Source organism: Canis lupus, unplaced genomic scaffold, assembly GCF_011100685.1.
Source record: "Canis lupus familiaris isolate Mischka breed German Shepherd unplaced genomic scaffold, alternate assembly UU_Cfam_GSD_1.0 chrUn_S593H755, whole genome shotgun sequence".
NCBI lineage: Eukaryota > Metazoa > Chordata > Mammalia > Carnivora > Canidae > Canis > Canis lupus.
Window position 1 is genome coordinate 18,859 of NW_023331534.1, and position 19,184 is coordinate 38,042.

At 38.7% G+C, this 19,184-nt stretch overlaps 1 long non-coding RNA gene across 1 annotated transcript; it reads left to right on the forward strand.

Annotated features, from left to right (window-relative positions):
* The first annotated feature begins 12,890 nt into the window (after positions 1–12,890).
* On the forward strand, positions 12,891–18,365 carry LOC119879308. The gene is made up of 3 exons (XR_005387454.1): positions 12,891–13,024; positions 14,358–14,560; positions 18,332–18,365. It is a non-coding gene; the product is annotated as an uncharacterized LOC119879308 (long non-coding RNA).
* Positions 18,366–19,184: the final 819 nt, after the last annotated feature.

A 19,184-nucleotide genomic window follows, 5' to 3' on the forward strand; every position in this document is an offset into this window, starting at 1 on the left:
ATAGTCAAGGTCTATATTGAAAAAAAAGGTGTCAAAGATGCCCTCACTCTCTCTACTCACCTACAAAGTGACAAATAAAGTTATTTCATAGGTGATCTTAGCCCATGATATAAAGACAGTGACATTTCAAATGCTATTCAGCTTAAAAGAAAAATTATCCCTATGTTACTGAAACTGACCAAGACCAAAAAAAAGAAGGAACACATTATATAGATTAGATATTATAAAAGGTAGATTAACTGAGACATTAAAATACGACAGAGATCAGAAAAAAGAGAATTATAGGCATATATATGGGTCATATCAATTACATAAATATTAATGCAAACTCTTTAAGTGAACATTTAAGCTAGCAGTATATTAAGAAGTAATACCCCATGATGAAACAATATCTATTTAGGAATACTGGCATGATTCAATATTAGGAAATCTATTAATGTAATTTGTGGCATTAAGTTAATTGAAAAAATAACTTTACTGTTTTAATAAGTATCAAAAAATAATTTCATACAATCCAACAGTTATTTCAGATTAAAGTTCCAGGCAAAATAGAAGTGAGAGTAATAAAATAATTCAACCAAATATGTCTTGTTGCTGAGACATCCCATTGGAGTCATTAGAGAAAAAGAAAACAAAAACAAACTCAAAATAGATTAAAGACCTAAATTGTGAGATCCAGAACCATATAGATCATAGAAGAGAGCACAAGGCATTCATTTCTCTGACATCAAGCTGTAGTAGCATTTTCTATATATGTCCTCCTGAGATAAGGCAAACAAAAGCAAAAATAAACTATTGGGATTTCATTAAAAAAAAAAAAACTTCTGAAAAAAGTTTAAAAAAATTTTTTAAAAAAAGCTTCTGCACAGTGAAGGAAATAATCAAAACTGAAAGGCAGCCTATGTAATGGGAGAATATATTTGCCAATGACATATCTGATAAAGATTTAGTGTCCAAAATCTATTAAAGAATTTATAAAAACCCAATGCCCAAACCACAAATAATCCAGTTTTAAAAAATGCACAGAAGACGTGAATAGACACTTTTTCAAAGAAGACATACAGATGCCATGAGACAACATAAAAAGATGCTTGATCTCACTGATCATCAGGGAAATAAAATCAAAATGACAATGATATATCACCTCACACCTGTCAGAATGGCTAAAATCAGCAACACAGGAAACGACAGGTGTTGGTGAAGATGCAGACAAGGGGGAACCCTCTTGCACTGTTGATATGAATGCTAACTGCAAGCAGCCACTCTGGAAAACAGTATGGAGGTTCCTCAAAAAGTTAAAAATAGGGGTGCCTGGGTGGCTTAGTCAGTTGAGTATCTGACACTTGGTTTTGGCTCAGATAGTAATCTTATGGGTTGTAAGATCAAGCTCATGTCAGGCTCCACACTCAGTGGGGAGTCTACTTGGAGGCTTTCTCCCTCTCCCCCCCCCCCCCACCAACTCATGCTCAAGCACTCTCTCCCTCCTTTCTCTCAAATAAATAAATCTTTTTAAAGTTAAAATAGAACTACCATATGATCCTGCAATGGTACTTCTAGATATCTACCCAAAGAATAGAAGAATACTAATTCAGAGGGATATATGCACCCCGTGTTTACAGTAGCATTATTTACAATAACCAAGATATGGAAGCAGACCAAGTATCTATCAGTTGAGAAATGGATAAAGAAAATGTGGTATGGAGTGCCTGGCTGGCTCAGTTGAGAGAGCATGTGACTCTTGATCTTGGGATTTGGAATTTGAGCTCTGTGTAGGGGGTACAGATAACTTTTGGGGGGGTACAGATAACTTAAAAAAAATAAACTTTAAGAAAAAGATGTGGTATATATACACAATGGAATATTGCTTATCCATGAAAAGAAATGAAATCTTACCATTTGCAACAACGTAGATGGAGCTACAGGGTGTAATGCTAAGTGAAATAAGTCAGAGAAAGACAAATACCATATGATTTCACTCATATGTAGAATTTAAGAAACAAAAAATAAGCAAAGAGAAAAAAAAAGAGAGGGGCCAACCAAGAGACGGACTCTTAACTCTAGAGAATAAACTGAGGGTTACCGGAGGGGAGATGAGTGTGAAGATTCTTAATGTGGAACAAAGATGTGATATGGAAGAGATTAAGAACCTTGCATTTCTAAATTTGCATTGGAAATATGAGTATGAACTCTCAAGTTTCATATATACTTTTCAAGTATGTTGAAAATTCTTAGAAACAAAAACTAATTCAGTGGCAATGACATTCCTGGACCCAGACTTTGGTTTTCATGTATCATTTCCTGTTTTCAGAAGCTTGGATTTCTTGGAGAAATGGCTGATTCTTGTCCTGGGCAGGAGATGCAGAGATGAGACTAGAGCATCATGAAAAATCATAGGAAAAAATATACCAGAATCTAGTAGGGTTATGTCAAAAAGACTCAGTGGCCAACTTGATAGAACTCACACTGGCCAAAGCTGAGCCAGTTTGAGCTTCACAGAGGATAAAGCTTGTAATGGATTAAAACCCACCAAATACACTTTAATCCATGAATTTATGAAGACATTTAAGAATAAGACCAGTTGGTCACATTGTGAAGATGAGAGTTAGCCAATTGATTACATTGAAAATCTAATAGGCATCTTCTCTTCCTATATAAGCAACAGAATGTTAGCTGAGAATTACAGTACTGCAGTTAAATAAATGAATAAGTAAATTGATCAGACTAGAACATCACCATTTTTTGTCCTCGATGAATTAATGGATGTAGGTATTGAACACTCAGTGCTAATAGCATAAAAGAGAGCAAAGCCAGAATTATTTATGTCCTGATGAAAAATTCAATTCCAACTATGATCTTGCCAAATGGATTAAATCTGATTTGATTAAGCCCCTGAATTCAGCTGATGATTATCAGGGAACGCAGAGAATGGAACAACTTGTTTAAGCACATCAGTAGGCAATAAGTAATACTCAGACTCTGGAAAACACTATGATTCAAACAACCCAGGTTTTGCAACAGATAAATTGTAATGGAAAAGAGGGATAGATAAGCAAGAGTAAAATCTGAAAACACACAAACCAAACACTAACCAGCCTAGTCTCTAACACCAGCAGCATTCAAACAAAGGAGAGGATTTATGACCAGCATGCTATGTAACCTGACGTTTCCAAGTGTCTGCAAAGCTTAGCTTGGTGCCTTTCCATGTAGCTTCTCATTCCTCTCTCCTTTCAATCTCTATAAGGAGAGGTTGGTAAATCTGAACCTGTTAAATGATCCATAATTACCCTCAACTTGTCAGAGTGCCATTAGGATAGACAAAGAATTTGGCCCAGGGTGGAGTGGAAGAAACTTTCCAAGGAAAAAAGTCCCTTTCTGAAGATCCATGTGCCATTGAAGACATGAGAAGGCAGGTAGAGTACACAGTACGATGAGAAAATGGAACAGGAACACGACTTTATTTTCTTTTCCTTGCTTGTCTAAATCTTGGGAACATAGAAGAGAGGAAGATTAAAAAGAAATCAAATAGTTCAAGATCTGTGGAGTGAGCTGGGCCACCCAGAGAGCCTACAGGGCATCTTCTTCCCCATCCTTGAAGACTGAAAGCTAAGGCCAGCTTCCAGTTCTCACTCACTTGTCCATTTTCAGTGAGGTGTGTGGAAGTGGCTCGAGTGGTGCCATTGAGCTTGGCCAGAAGGAGAACCAAGCAGATTCTGTGATGGGAGTAAAAAGCCTTCAGGGTGTGAAGCTGAATGCAGAGAACAACCAGATGCCTGAGAGTAGCATCTACCTGGGGTAAATCCATCCCCTACAGAAAAGGCAAAACAGCCATGTGGGCCACCCTATGAATGGCATGTCCCATGTCCCCAGAAGAGTACAGAACCAACCCTCTTCAAATCCAGGGGCTAGGGACAACTTAGTGTTTACACCACATTCCTTAGAAAAAAACAAGGAAAATGATGTTGAGAAGCATTTGTTTGTGCATATCAGTAAAACTCAAGTCTCTGTCCAGGGCCATGCGTGGCAAACCGGTCAAGATGCAACAGTAAACCAAGGGTCTAGGAAAATGTAAGGAGGCTGTAAAAGTGTCAAGGAAACTGCTTTAAGATGCTGGGAAGAAATGTGAGTGTGCTGTGCATTCACAAGTATTGTTAAAATTGTATTTTTGGAAGATAGGAAATATACCTAATAGGTTGGTGCACTGCTACAAGACATCTCATGCAAATTGCTTCAAACGTCATCTAGTCCCTCCTGGCTGCATGTTTAAGGCACTACAGTAAGACGAATGGATGCAGAGAAGTTAAAATCCTGGGGAAAAGATCAAATCCAGCACAGTAGCAGAAGGATATGACCTCAGGGTAAAGATCAAAGCAAAAGTGATATAGTAAGGCCAATGTTAAGATGTCTGCAATGGTTAAGATAGGACCTGGTAGAACCTCTCAGCTGACTAGAACAGTGGACGACATGAGGCCATTGTTCTAGCACAGCCTACATACACTTAGAAGTAGCCATTGAGTCCTAAGATGGCCTCTGTGTTGAGGTTGTAGGTTTGGATCTAAGAGGCCAGTCAGTCATCTCTTTGGTTCACACGTCTTTAGAGCAAGAGGAGCTACGTCCAAGTAAACCCATCCGCACCTGGAGATGATTTAGGAGACACAGTCTTCTATTTAAGCCTGATCCTGATGCTAGAATGAGATGAGACTCGGATCATGGAAAAGAAGTGAATGTTTTGGAAACCAGGTATCAGAGGCTGGTTACAAGTCTCCAAACACAACTCCCATTGAACCACATCTTGTGTGCGTGCCCTTGTATAAGCCCCCTCCTCCTTGGGCTGTCTCCTTGCCCTGTTGGTCACGTGATGCTGTGCTCCTCCATGCATGAGTCCCAGGTGGGTGTGGAAGATTTACCCCTTGTGATACCACAGTCGCTGAGCCACTGAGTAAGAACTCCAGCTTCCTGCTGACAAGACAAACTGGGAGACCTTGAGACTCGGGAAGAGTATCTGAGACAGCCTTTTAAGGATCCCTGACAGGCTGCCAGGAATATGACTAAACCGTTTTAAATATTCCAGTCCAGTCAAGCTCTTTCAGATATCTGTGGCTTCAGCCAATATCACAGTGAGGAAGAACTGCTGGTTGAGCCCAGCTGACACACTCTATCCTGAGAGATAATAAAAAATTGTTTTAATAAAATACCAAGTGTTAGGCTAGATTGTGACATAGCAGTGCAAAATCAATACCTTGTTGACTATGATCACAACCACATACATAATATTAACTGCAGGCACTATAATATCTGTTCATAAGTACCCTTTGCAGGAAAAGCCTACTTTTCACTAACCTGACTAAGGACCAGGAAGCCTAACCTGACTTCCCCTAAAGAGAAGGGACCCTCCCTCTGTGCCTTTGTAATTCTCTTGTTACATATGTAGTGAGGTAGCCGGGTAGGTAGGTAGGTAGGCAGGCAAATAGACCTGGGTAGACGGCTGGCAGATTGCAGTGATGTGCATATAGGTCTAGCATACTCCTCCTTTTTTCAAGTCTTTGCATCCCCACTGCATAACACCAAATTGGTACTCAACAACTTTCATTGATTATAGGAATAAACTTTGTTTCTAGACTTGCCTGGAACCTTTTTTTTTTTTAAGATTTTATTTATTTATTCATGAGAGAAACACAGAGAGAGGCAGAGACACACACAGGCAGAGGGAGAAGCAGGCTCCCTGCAGGGAGCCTGATGTGGAACTCGATCCCAGGACTCCACGATCACGCCCTGAGCTGAAGGGAGATGCTCAACCCCTGAGCCACCCAGGCATCCCTACACTTGCCTACAACCTTTATGTGGATTTTGTAAAGAAGAAACATGAAACCTGCACTATAGAATCACCCACTATCAAATGCATGTTATAAATGTATTAAATATCCTAACCATCCAACTTTTATATTTAATTATTGAAATCAGTTAGTTTAAACATCGCTTTTAGTTGTTTCTGGAAGAAAATTCTGGAATGTGGGAACCATAAATTTTCTTAACATCTTCTGAAGCCAAAGTACTGACTATTGATATGTTCTCATCTTCCAGTGCCCTGGCCAGCTACAATTTATTCCATAAGAAATAACAAAGTTAATCCTTAGAACATTGAATTATTTCAGTAACAATTGCAAGAAATAACAAAAGTAGACAGTAAACATATTCTACTTGCCTCTGGCTCCTTTGCATTTGCAGTAATAAAAATCCAGCATTTGGGGTGCCTGTCTTAGGAAAGCATGTGATTCTCAATCTTGGGGTCATGAGTTTGAGCCCCACATTGAACATAGAAATCACTTAATTTTTTAAAAATCTGGGATCCCTGGGTGGCCGCGTGGTTTAGCGCCTGCCTTTGGCCCAGGGCGTGATCCGGGAGACCCGGGATCGAATTCCACGTCGGGCTCTCAGTGCATGGAGCCTGCTTCTCCCTCTGCCGTGTCTCTGCCTCTCTCTCTCTCTCTCTCTCTGTGACTATCATAAATAAATAAAAAATTTTTAAAAATCTAACATTTTCCGTCTAAGCAGGATCATCATTAAAAAAACAAAGGGCAAGCCAGGTGGCTCAGCGGTTTAGCACTGCCTTCAGCCCAGGGTGTGATCCTGGAGACCCAGGATCGAGTCCCACGTCAGGCTCCCTGCATGGAGCCTGCTTCTCCCTCTGCCTGTGTCTCTGCCTCTCTATCTCTGTGTCTCTCGTGAATACATAAATAAAATCTTTTTAAAAAGGTAAAATTAAAAACAAACAAAATAAGGGTGCCTGGCTGGCTCAGTTGGTGGAATATGCAATTCTTGATCTCAGGGTCATGAGTTCAAGCCCCAAGTTGGGTGTGGAGCCTACTAAAAGAGCCTACTAAAAGCCTACTAATACAGTTAAGAATTATCAGCCCTTTAAATAAATATGCTTGTATAGATATGTACTAATTATGCAGATTATATTTCTGTCTCAGTAAAATTTCATCAGCATGTTGGGCCATTCCCTGAGGTCTCATTTCTGTATCTATTGGATCACCAGAAAAGACGAGTTTAATTCCCTCAGGAGCATTCAGAATATAAATCAGGCAAAAACACCGATCTGTTGACTCAAAGAGCCTCAGGATATATGAGCATTGGAAGGGAAGTTGGGAGTTTTCTAGATTAGATTCACAGCACTGTTTGGTGCTTCCTATTACATCCTTGTTACATGGGCACCCAGCTGTGTTTGAACAGCTTCAGGAATGAGGACCTTCAAAGTCCTAGAAAACTATCATTCTGAGTGGCTAAAAAAATAAAGCTGTCGACAAAGATATGAATAATTGGCATTTGAAAAAGAGTCTTGCCGTAGGGTTTTCAGACATACATACATCAGGAAATAAATGATGTGAACTTCATGTGAATTCATGTAATTTTTTTTCAAATTAAAGGATTTAAAGTTCATAATGGCCACAACAAGAGAGTCGGTATTAATCCAACACCATGATTTGAATTGTTCTGATATTTGGAAAAGTTCAAGAGACCGTTCAAGCAGTGAAATGATTGATAACTTAGAGAGTAAATTCTTTGTAGATAAGTCAGCTGAAACCCACATGAAGAAAACAGGCTCTAAAGTTGGAAAATAAGAGAAGTGAATGTGATAGCAAAGATAAAAAGTCTCCATGCCCTTCAGTTACAAAGACGATGGATGTGGACTTCAAATTGTTGCATAAAGATACTCAGTTAGAGGCTTTTAGGGATATAGAAAAGATTGCAGAGTCTTAGCACAGAAATACCTTAAGCATGTGCTTGTCTGAAAACCTGAAAAGAGATGAAATCTTTATAGGTATTTTCATTAAAAAAAAAAAAAACCTAAAACTTTATACATCTCTGTCCTCACTGTAATATACACTTTTCTTAGCTCAGAGGAAGAGATATACTATACTGTGTACTTGGAGAATATTTGCTAAAAGAAAGTGAATATGGAAATTTTCCTGATGGTACCCTGAGTATAGGTAAAATGAAGATAATAAATAACTGAATTAAAGAGATTGACTGTAGTGATCATCTTACATTTTTGGAAATGATGGTCTTTGTTGGAATATTTTACATCCAGTATATCAGTTTTCCTAAGAAGGCAGATTGGGGGACAGATTTTGAATTAATGATGTCTACTATCATAGACAGATTTATCCCAGTTTCATTCTGCTAAACCATAATACCTATTTGGTTTTCTTTTTTTTTTTTTAAGATTTAATTTATTATTCATGAGAGATACAGAAAGAGAGAGACAGAGACACAGGCAGAGGTAGAAGCAGGCTCCATGCAGGGAGCCCGACGTGGGACTCGATCCCAGGTCTCCAGAATCAGGCCCCGGGTTGAAGGCGACACTAAAGCGCCAAGCCACCCAGGCTATCCACCTATTTGGTTTTCAAATATTATTGGACACACTTAAAAAAAATCAAATTATGCTCTTTACAGCATTTACGTAAAGCTTAATAAGTTATCGTATTATAAATTCATTCCTTGGCCTCTCAGTTATTTCCTGTTATTTTAGTTTTCAGACAAGATGAAATTCAATCACTTAAAAAGAAATTTACAACCAGGCCACTACACAAACCCCAAATTCCAAAATTACTTTTATTCTTGGCTTCTTTGGAAAAATGTGTCAAGTTCATTCTTTCATGTAGGTCCAGAAGTATGATCAGGATGTTCGGATTGGTTTTGACCATTCTGTAGAACCTGCTCGTGTTCGCTCTGAGGTATAGATGCTGCATAGTGCAGTTTGTATGTGACCTAGCCAGGTAAGAGGAGAGGACTTAGCTCTCTCCCGAAACAGAAAGGAACAGTAAATTCAGCAGTGCATGGCCGCTGCAGTGATGCTCCGAGAAGCTGTGATTTTAGCATTACACACAGTCTACAGATACATAAAATCGTATCAGATGTCTTTGAAGTGTCTATATAAGTCGTGATGGTGACAGATGCGAAGAATCTAAAGTATTCAGAAGAGAATGAAGCTGCATATAGAGCAGTTAAAAGAAACACGTGGTGTAACTTGGTTTGAGCATCATGGAGTGGATTTGTATACTTAATATGCAGCTTGAACATAGGCAATGGACTACCCCTCTTTTAAAGCATTTGAATTTGTTACTAGTGGCAAAAATAGGGGGTCAGGATAGCAAAGAGGGCTTGAAAAAAATCATCCTGGATGAATGCACCCCATCCTCCATTTCATGCCTAACTTTTGGAGGCATCATTTGCTGGTACTGTTAAATCAGGGAGTATGTATACACAGGAAGTTGAATTTTTCCATTTGAATTTTTTATTTCCAGCCCTAAATTAGAAACTGTCCAAATATCCACAAATAGAAAAATACATTCTCTTATATTTTTGGATCTATGCCATGGATCATAATAGTGAATACCTTAAAGTATGCATAAAATGGATGGATCTAATCAGTCTGTCTGATAATAAGTGGAAAAGAATGTAAAGACGTGCCTTTTACGTATCAGTTAGACAACAGGAATTATCTGACTAAATTCTGAAGATGGGCTTATGTGGGTCATGTGAGAGCAGTGACCTTGAGTTGTGGGTGAGGTATTGGACGTAGAATATTAGGGCGTGGGGGAGACAGGCAGACAAGGTGCAGTGGTCTTTCCAGCGCTGTGATCCTTCTGAGTCTTTCATCACTCTTACCACATGGGCCAGTCCACCAGCACGAACCATGAGGAGCCCCATCCCTTTTGTGTGTGCCTAGGAGCTCAAAAATGTCAGAGACAGTCCCCTCAGAAGGAAGCTATGATGTGAACACGCCAGTATTTGGCTGAAAATGTAGTCCTAAACGTGACCGGTTTAACCTGCCTGTCTATCACAGACTGTTAACCTTCATAAGACCTCTTAGAAATCTGTACAGGGGTATGTAATTTATCCAGAGCTATTTGCAGGTTCAGTATTTTGGATTGTCTCAACTAACAACTCCAAAGCTATTCTCTTAATACTATGTAGTGCCATGCCAATGACTGTGCTTCTTGTTTTATGTTTTCTTCCTAGGATTTATACACTTGTAGAATATGACCACTGAAGGCGAGTGAAGAGATGATCTCCAATCCCACCCTTTTTCAGATAAGGAAACTCATACAGAGAGGTTGCAGCAACAGTCCCAAAACACAGGGTTATGGCAGAAGGTGGTTCATGCTTCCTGCAGTGTTAAATGACCAAAGGTATATTAAAGCCCTTATGTTTTTTCTTCCGTTATAAAACTGCAGGCTTAATGGATCTGTTTTGTTAATCACATCTTAATTAGATTCCTTAAAGATTTTCATTAAGTTCAAACTACACCCACTCGCACTACTATTTTTCAGTGCTACTATTTTTCAAAAGCTATAGGTATTTAAATTTTAAAACATCAGAATTCTTTTTTTTTTTAGATTTTATTTATTTATTTGTGAGACACACACACATACACACACACACACACAGGCAGAGTCACAGGCAGAGGGAGAAGCAAGCTCCCTGCAGGGAGCCCGATGTGGGACTGGATCCCGAGACTCAATCCCGGGACTCTGGGATTACGCTCTGAGCCAAAGGCAGATGCTCAACCGCTGAGCCACCCAGGCATCCCAAAACATCAGAATTCTAATCTGCTTAAAACACAAAAATTTTGAGGACACCTGGGTGGCTCAGTGGTTGAGCATCTGCCCATGGCTCAGGTCGTGATCCTGGGGTCCTGGAATGGAGTCTTGCATCATGTTCCCTGCAGGGACCCTGCTTCTCCCTCTGCATGTGTCTTTGCCTCTCTCTATGTGTCTCTCATGAATAAATAAATAAAATATTTGTTTAAAACCACAACAATTATTAAATGATTTTAAAATGCCACCCTGGAGTTAGGTTGTCTGTGTTAGAAATTATATTCTTCATGAAATGTTACAGTCTGCTTTCTTGATCAGCATCATTTTCCATAATACCAAATGTGCTTCAGAATTATAAATTGTGAGTTAAAGATGGTCTTTTGATCAGAATACCAAAACCTTGTCTGCTAATCTCTTCTGTGGGCATTTCACAATTTTTACTGCTATGTGTATTTCCCGGGATATAACTTTTGATTTGTTAAGACAGTTCCCTTTTGGTAAATGTTTGGGAGGAGGTTATTTGGCTTAATATTTCAAGAACAATTAAGAACATTGTGATAAAGGCATAAGGCCAATAGGTAAGGAGGCTTTTGGGCGAGTTCCATCTGCTCCCTGTATAGTCGTGGGACCTCGCAAGTACTGAGATTTTTGAACTTGAGTTTTCTTGTGAGGAAATGAGTATAGACACATGTATCTAACAGGAATGTTATTGGGATGGTTTACAAATGAAATATTCCATCCAGTACTAAAATATGGTATGGGCTCAATTAATGATATTTACTGTTTTCTTCATGGGTCTTAGAATATCCTTTTCCAGAGAATTATGATATTTTCCTTCTTATCATCTGCCTGAGGTACTTCACTTTTTAACACATTTGGTTTATGTATTGGGCCTAAACTTACAACTTTATTTGCTCTGATTTTTATCTCTCTCTAATTTTCTGTTTTTGTCCTTTGTAAATGAATAAAGCAGTTATTATGTTATATAAAAAATAATGGATAAAGACATCATCCATCCCATTAATTGATTAAAATGCCAGAAAATACTGTAATGAATGTTTATCGCACTTAAATGTCCCATGAGAATCCTCAGCTGACATAACATTTCTCTAAACATGTGAATATACAATAGTGGATCCCAGATATGTAGAACCCAGAAAAAAGGAGCCTTGAAAGCCCAGAGCATCTGCAGAGATATTTGCAGATTCTCCCCTTGCATTTGCAGAAGCTGGAGATACTGTAATGTTGGTAGCGGGGGTCAGTGTCCTCCCTCCTTTTGAGAGACTGAGAGCAGCCGTGCATAATGGCTGTTTTAAGAACTGTGCCTCAGTTTTGTGGGTTTTTTTTTTTAAGATTTTATTTATTTATTCATGAGAGACACAGAGAGGTAGAGATACAGGCAGAGGGAGAAGCAGGTTCCATGCAGGGAGCCTGATGTAGGACTCGATCCCAGGTCTCCAGGATCACACCCTGGGCCGAAGGTGGCAATAAACCCCTGAGCCACCTAGGCTGCCCATTTTTTTGTTTTCTTTAAAGATTGTATTTATTTATTCATGAGAGACACAGAGAGGCAGAGACACAGACAGAGGGAGAAGCAGACTCCCTGTGGGGAGCCCGATGCGGGACTTGATCCTAGGACCCCAGGATCATGACCTGAGCTGAAGGCAGATGCGCAACCACTGAGCCACCCAGGTGTCCCACAGCTCAGTTTTGCGAACCACTCTCAGAAGTTAGAAGAGTAGTAGATAATGCTGATGTACTACATGGGACTGTATGCTCTTTGAACTCAGAGCCACCATTCCTGGTGATTTCAAAAAAATTTTTAGGGCAGTTTTAGGTTTATAACAAAATTGGGAGGGAGGTACAGAGGTTTCTCATAGAGCACCTGCTCCCTCACACATAGTCTTCCCCATTATCGGCATCACTTTCCAGAATAGTACATTTTTTACTAAAGATGAACATTGGCCCATCATGATCACCCAGCATCCCCAGTGTACCATAAGGTTCATGATTGGGGTTGTACATGCAGTGGGTTTGGACAAACATGTAATAACACGTATCTACTATCATATTGTCACACAAATAGATTCACTGTCCTAGAAATCCCCTGTGGCCTGCCTCTTCATCTCCTCCACTCCTCAACCTAATGCTTTTGAAAAAACATTAAAAAAAAAAAAAGTCACACATGATAATGAAAAACAGAAAAAGAGCAGATTCAGGAAGTCATCCATGACCTTGACATTTTTAGAATCTGTTAACACTTTCTCCTATCTTTTCTATATGCACAGGCTTTGAACACATGGGCTTATAGTTTTATACTGTGTGGTCACAGCCATCCATGGTGCTTCTAGAACAGTATGAGAATGGCTTTCATGTTAACCACTCGTGAGTCAAATAATGTCTTATGTGCAGGAAATATAATGGTAAGCATTGTAATTAGTTTTCTTTGTTGCTGTAAACTCGATTCATTTTCCCGTGGGAATATAAGGAAAAATATGTTTATATATTCAGAGATACATACAGAATGCAGTGTAACACAAATAGGTACTGATTTTCCTTTTAAAAGTGTAATTTGTAATCCTTTTCATGGTCCACCGAGACTATTTTGTATTTTAATATATCTAATGCAATGTGCCCTTTTCACGGAGTCATTTTGTTTTGCAAAGATACAGACTTCAGTACTTTGTAGTAATATAAAGCAGAAAACTCAAGTCAGTAATCAGATGAATAATTACATATTCTCCCCTCTACTTAAATGTGTACAAGTAACACCAAATTTTTATGGTGTTAACTTGTAATAAGAAAAAAATATTCTGCCTCAAGATGCTCATGAAAACAGTCATTTTTCTTTTTTGGCAATGCCTTTTGGGTGGATACATATTACTGTCATCCTTTAAAAGAATTAAATACAAATTGGAAACTAAGTGAAGAGAAATAAAATGCCACAGAAATTTCAAAGGAAGATTTATAACTTGGATATTATGAACAACGTTACCAAACCTTATGATCTCTGTATCCATCAGTCTTTCTTTGTACGTGTATTTCAGACATTTAAGATTAATAGAATTAAGACTGGTAAATTTCAGAAGGATCAACTCTGGAGATCCTCAGATAAGATGATATGACCAGGATGCATTACCATTAAATCTGTCACTAACTTAAAGATAATTAAGTAGATTCTACAAAATAAATTTTTTACCAGTATATTCCAGTGTGAAGGAGGGAGGAGGAAATGGAAACATAAGCAAGAAAGACTCCCTTGATCTTTCCAAGTAATATGGAATGCTTGCCGTAATTGTATCTAAACTGTACGTAGAAGACTGGAGTCAGGAGCTAATCACATGTTTGAAAATCCAGATAATCTGAAACTATGCCAATGATGAAAGAGATAGGGAGTCACTCGATGAAATTAGCAACACACACTGGAACTTCTATAAAATGCAGCAGTATAAAGGTGATTTTACATGGAGAACAGTATTCTAAAATTCAGAAAATAATTAACTCTTTGGAGGAGATACACAGTAAAATTGGGAAAAAGTTGGATTCAACCATATTTTTACAGGGCCATGTATTTGGAAATCAACTGTACTGATTTGTGGTGCTTGTTTAACTGTATTGATTGAGGAGCATGGCCAGTTGATTTGGAAAACGAGTTCAGAAGGGAATTAGTTTTCAGGAGTTTTTAACCGAATGAGATATTTTTAAATCCCTATAATACAATTCAGTCTTAACATTAATTTGTGTGTCTCATTTCAGCTTTACTATGTCCTTGGTGAGATCCAACCTTACAATTTGTAAATAGGCCCGACATGGCTATTATATGATTACGAGTCAATTTCAAGGATTGATTTTAGAGATGGATTTAGTAATATCTGTGACATTTGTGGAACATGGGGCATGTTAAGGAAGACGTTGAACATTTGGGACAGACTTCTGCTAAAGGCATAAGGAAGGCACAGGTCAGTACTAGTGTTCTAGGTATGGTGGTCGTGGCCAGCACATTTTTAATTTTTTTGGATAATATGTCCCATGTGTACAGTGTCACTAGCTTTGTGGCTTCAAGTCTTTTTTTCTGTGTCCTGTTGCCCATTAAGGTCAACAAGAGACTTGTTTGTAAAAATGCTAGTGTGGCTTCTAACTCAGGGTGACAGGGTAGGAAGCTTATGAGAAATGCCCCTCTGTTTTTCAGAGCTCATTTTTTAAAGTTGATTTGAATGTGCATCGGGAGCCAAAACAACTGTCTTGAGTCATAAGTAGGCTGAGGTTCCGTCCTTCTGTTCTTCTTTCATTTCTCTTCGATTAGCAAGACCTGTTTGAGCTATCTGGTCGAAATAGTTACTTTTCATCATGTTTTAGAAATATCTTTGTCCATTGCAGTGTCGAGTCAGAACACTCCTAGAGCATTCTAGATGAGCATTTTCCCTGAGGAGCGACCCACGTTATAGTCTGCAGAAAATGTTTCAGGCACCCCCACTTTAAATTAATAAAACATGGCTGTGGAATCACAGAAGGCCCAGCATTGGCTTGAACTCACAATGTCAACGGGTTGATTTTTGTTTCTTATGAAGTGGCCAATATGTGGTTTGGAGCTGTGATGATGGGAAATTTTGGTAACATTAGGAAACCATCCTTCTGCTTTGTAATAATCCAGGAATGTATAAATACTCAAAAGCCGAAAACAGTTTAATAATATGTCTGAAATCAAATAGTAAAAGGAGGATCCTGTCTCTTGCCTTGAGCTAGTTTTAATGAATGTACCCAGTGCTGATGAAAGTAAATTAACATGCAGAAACAGAACCAGGAGGAAGCTGTGAATCGGACATTGACAGTGTACCCCCAGATGACAGGTCCATAAAACCTAGACCCACAGCTGCACCTGGGTGGTACCTGTCCTCATTTAGGGAGACACCCTACAGTCAGCCCTATAAAGGTATGTACTCGGCCATGTATTCATTCATGTGCAGATGTGAGAAGGGAAAAGCAAAACATTTCATTTGACCCTAAATATGTGTTGTTGTTGTTTTTCTTCTGATACTAAGGAAATCAGCACATTTTCACGGGCTCCTGGAAGTAGTGTGAGCACCTCAGGCAGCGTGCCCTCCCTTAGCTGTGCTGTTGCCACTGCCGTGGCCGCGTGAACACTGCCTACACCTCAGAGTACATGGGGTGCTTTCTTGCGGGGGCTCAGGGAGCGTGCCCAGCATCACTCACAGCGGCGGGTGGGAGCACGTCTCCTGCACGGATGCCTTTCTGCTCTTCCTCAAGCGCATCCGACCCTGTAGTCCACTTCAGATGGGAAACTTACAGTCATCCTGATGTACGTTTCTTGTTGGCAGTGGGCCATCTTCTGGAATGTCCAGGGCTCTTACAACGCTGTGTCTTGTAAGAATAAGCACACGCCTTATAAACCATATACTTCATTACTTATTTGTTTTTAGTCATATTACTTACAACTCTGATGGAATCCATTCCATTTCTCATTTAGTTTTTTGCTATTGTTGTTGTTTTCCTAAAGATGCATAAATTTTTACTCCTAATTTGGACTCTTTGCCTCCAGGATAGCTTCTCAGATGTTGTTTGCTTGCTTCCTTCTTTCCCTCCCTCCCTTCTACTTATTCCTCCCTCCTGGGTTACTTCAAGCACTTCTTGGAACCCAGACATTCTCTTTTTCATATTTTCCTGAAATATATCTTCAAGTTATGTCATCAAGGAGACTGTGTAGGACATAAATTTTATGAAGCCAGAAATGTTTATGCTTTGCTCCTTCAGGCTTGATTAATAGTTTGACTGGGTTTGTATCACTTTTCCTAAGAACTCTGGGATATTTTATATGTTCTTTATAATACTCTTTATTTTATATAACCACACTCATATGTGAAATGTCTAAGGCCAATCTTAATCTCATTCACTTGTAGATAATCTACCCTGATTATATATTCTACTGTCTGTGAAGTTTATCTCATTCTTGGCATTTTGAAATTTCACAAGGATTTGAGTTATTCATTTATAGCACTTTTGACCTAAAACCATGTGTTTCTGACTTTATAGTTTTAAAAATAATGTATTCCTGTTTGTTTTCTTTCTTTATAAGCCTTACTGGTGTGATCTAAGGTTTTGATTGAGCAACAAAATCACTTATATCTCAAATTGTATCTATTTATCTTGTAGCTGTATGTTCTAGGAATTTCCTTACTTAGTCTTCCATTCTTCCAATGAATTATTTCCATCCTTATATTTTTATTTTGCAAGTACTCTTTCTGGGTTTATCATGATTTCCTTTTCACATAAATGTAATTTTTGTTAATAGATGCAAGACGATCTGAATACCGTTGAGGGCTAGGTCTGTGTGTGTGTGTGTGTGTGTGTGTGTGTGTGTGTGTGTGAGATTATCTTTCCTAAATCATCTGTTCCCTTTGAGATCAGCTTTATCTTTAATGTACAGAGCGTTTGTTTTGTTTTTTACCTTACCTTCTGCCTAACTTTTTCCTGAGTAGTGACCTGGGGTTTTCAGACAATGAGGTTGATTGTACAAAGTGGTTGGTGAGACTTTCTTCCCCTGTGGTTTTATGATGTTCTATTTTGCCATTGCTTTCCCCAGTGAACATGAAAGCCATCCAGGTATTCAGTCCAGATGAGCAATTTGTGGACGTAGAAGGTTTTGTTGGATTGAGCTTTTGAGGGTTGGATTTCATATTACAAAGTTCCTGAATGATAAAATAAGGATAGTCCTTACCCTGGGATACCAGAACTCAGCCTGGTTATTCATTTTCTCCTGGCACTCTTTCAACTTGGAAACTTAGGGAGCCCTTGAGTGCTTGTTTTGTGCAGGCATGAGGGAGGCAGCGTGACAAACTGCCTAGGAAATCTCCCTGCTAGCCAGCCTTCATAACCCAGCTCCTTCTACTCTCTGGCCTCTACTTCTTGTCCTCTGAGTCTGATTATCATTATATAATCAAACACGTGTTCTGGAAGATGGGTTGCACTGCTCAGTTTCTTACATGAAGAGTCTTGTTGGGGTTTCTTGTTCAGAGATGAACTTCTTCTAATTTTCTTACCAATTCTGTGTTCCTTCTTGGAGGCTGTTGTTTTTAAATGGGTGTCTGGGAAGGAGGAAAGACTTCTGATTGTTCTCCACCCACAATGTTGAACCAGAAGATGCCAAGAGTTTATTTGTGCATAACTAAACTTACAGAAACATAACTCCGTGACCACATTTTCATACATGTAATACAGTTTGATGATTCAGATCTGAGACACACAACACAATTTGCACAATAAACCCACATTACATTAACTTTTTTTTCTTCTCCCATGAAGTGAAGAGATTGGATAAGCCATCTATAACATTCCTTCCGTACTAATGTTCTTTATCCTGCTACTGTAACATAGTATAAAGAAACATTTAAAACACTAAATGAAATATGCCCTTTTTGAAATTTGTTCACAAACAAAAACCTCCAGTTACTAAAGGTACTCTTTTCCTATGAAATGTTTCCATTTTATGTGACATTTACACTAATCACTTGTAACTTGACCTGATTTTATTAGAAATAAGTTTCATAAATAAAAATCTAGCCTAACTTCTGAAAGCACAGAATATAAAAATACCTTTTGTATAGATTTTAACAAAAATATTTTGATTTTGTAAGTATGAAAGTGTATCTCAAACACCTACTTCTTCAGCAGTTTTATTTTAAATCTCAATTGTTTTGTTTTCACTTTTTTTCTAGAATCATGGACATGGAAGCTGAGAGTCTGCCTAATGAACTAAGGCTGCAGAATGATGTCTTCTCTCTCTTTGAATAAGAGCAAAGAAAATACCTTCCAAGTAAGGACTCCTAGATTTTGGAGTTTGCATCCATCCTGCATTCATCACATTTATTTTACATCTGACCCCAACTGTTTGCCTAAATTAGATTGAAAATTAAGGAGCAAAGGATGCCCGCAGCAAAGGAATTGCACATTTTTGGAAGTTTGAGCAAAACAGCAGATGAAACATCAGCTGGGCATCGTGAGCTCGGACTCATTAAAGCAGGCTGGGAGTCACTAAGAGAAATAGGCCTAACCTGTGCAACAACAGTGAGGACTTAATTTGTGAGGTAGGTACAACGTAAAAGTAAGGTGTTTTATATTTCATTTCATCTCACTACTACTAGGAATTAGCCACTCAGCGTTTGGTATTTTTATGCCACTTGAGTCTAATCTTCCTGTATTCTTTTCTTTGTTCCCTTCTTTGAAAAGTCAGTGAACAAACAACAACCATGACCACAAAATGTTAGATCATTTGGTGTATGATGTCCTGGGCTCTGGCATTTTTAAAACTTAGATGTGTATTGTATTTTTATTTTAAGGAGACCTGCATATCCTTAGATACTCTTTACTACGTGCCCAGATTCATTGTTTTGGGGAATCTGCACAACCTTAAGCATTGAACCAAGTGCTTGAAGGAATAGAAGGATAAATACAATGTAGATTTTGCATTTTATGAGCTCAGAAGGCTACAAGAGAAGCTGGATGGTGAGGCATAGACTTCCCAGGGCCATATTCTTGTGCCAAGGAAACTAGAAGTGGAAGAGACATTCA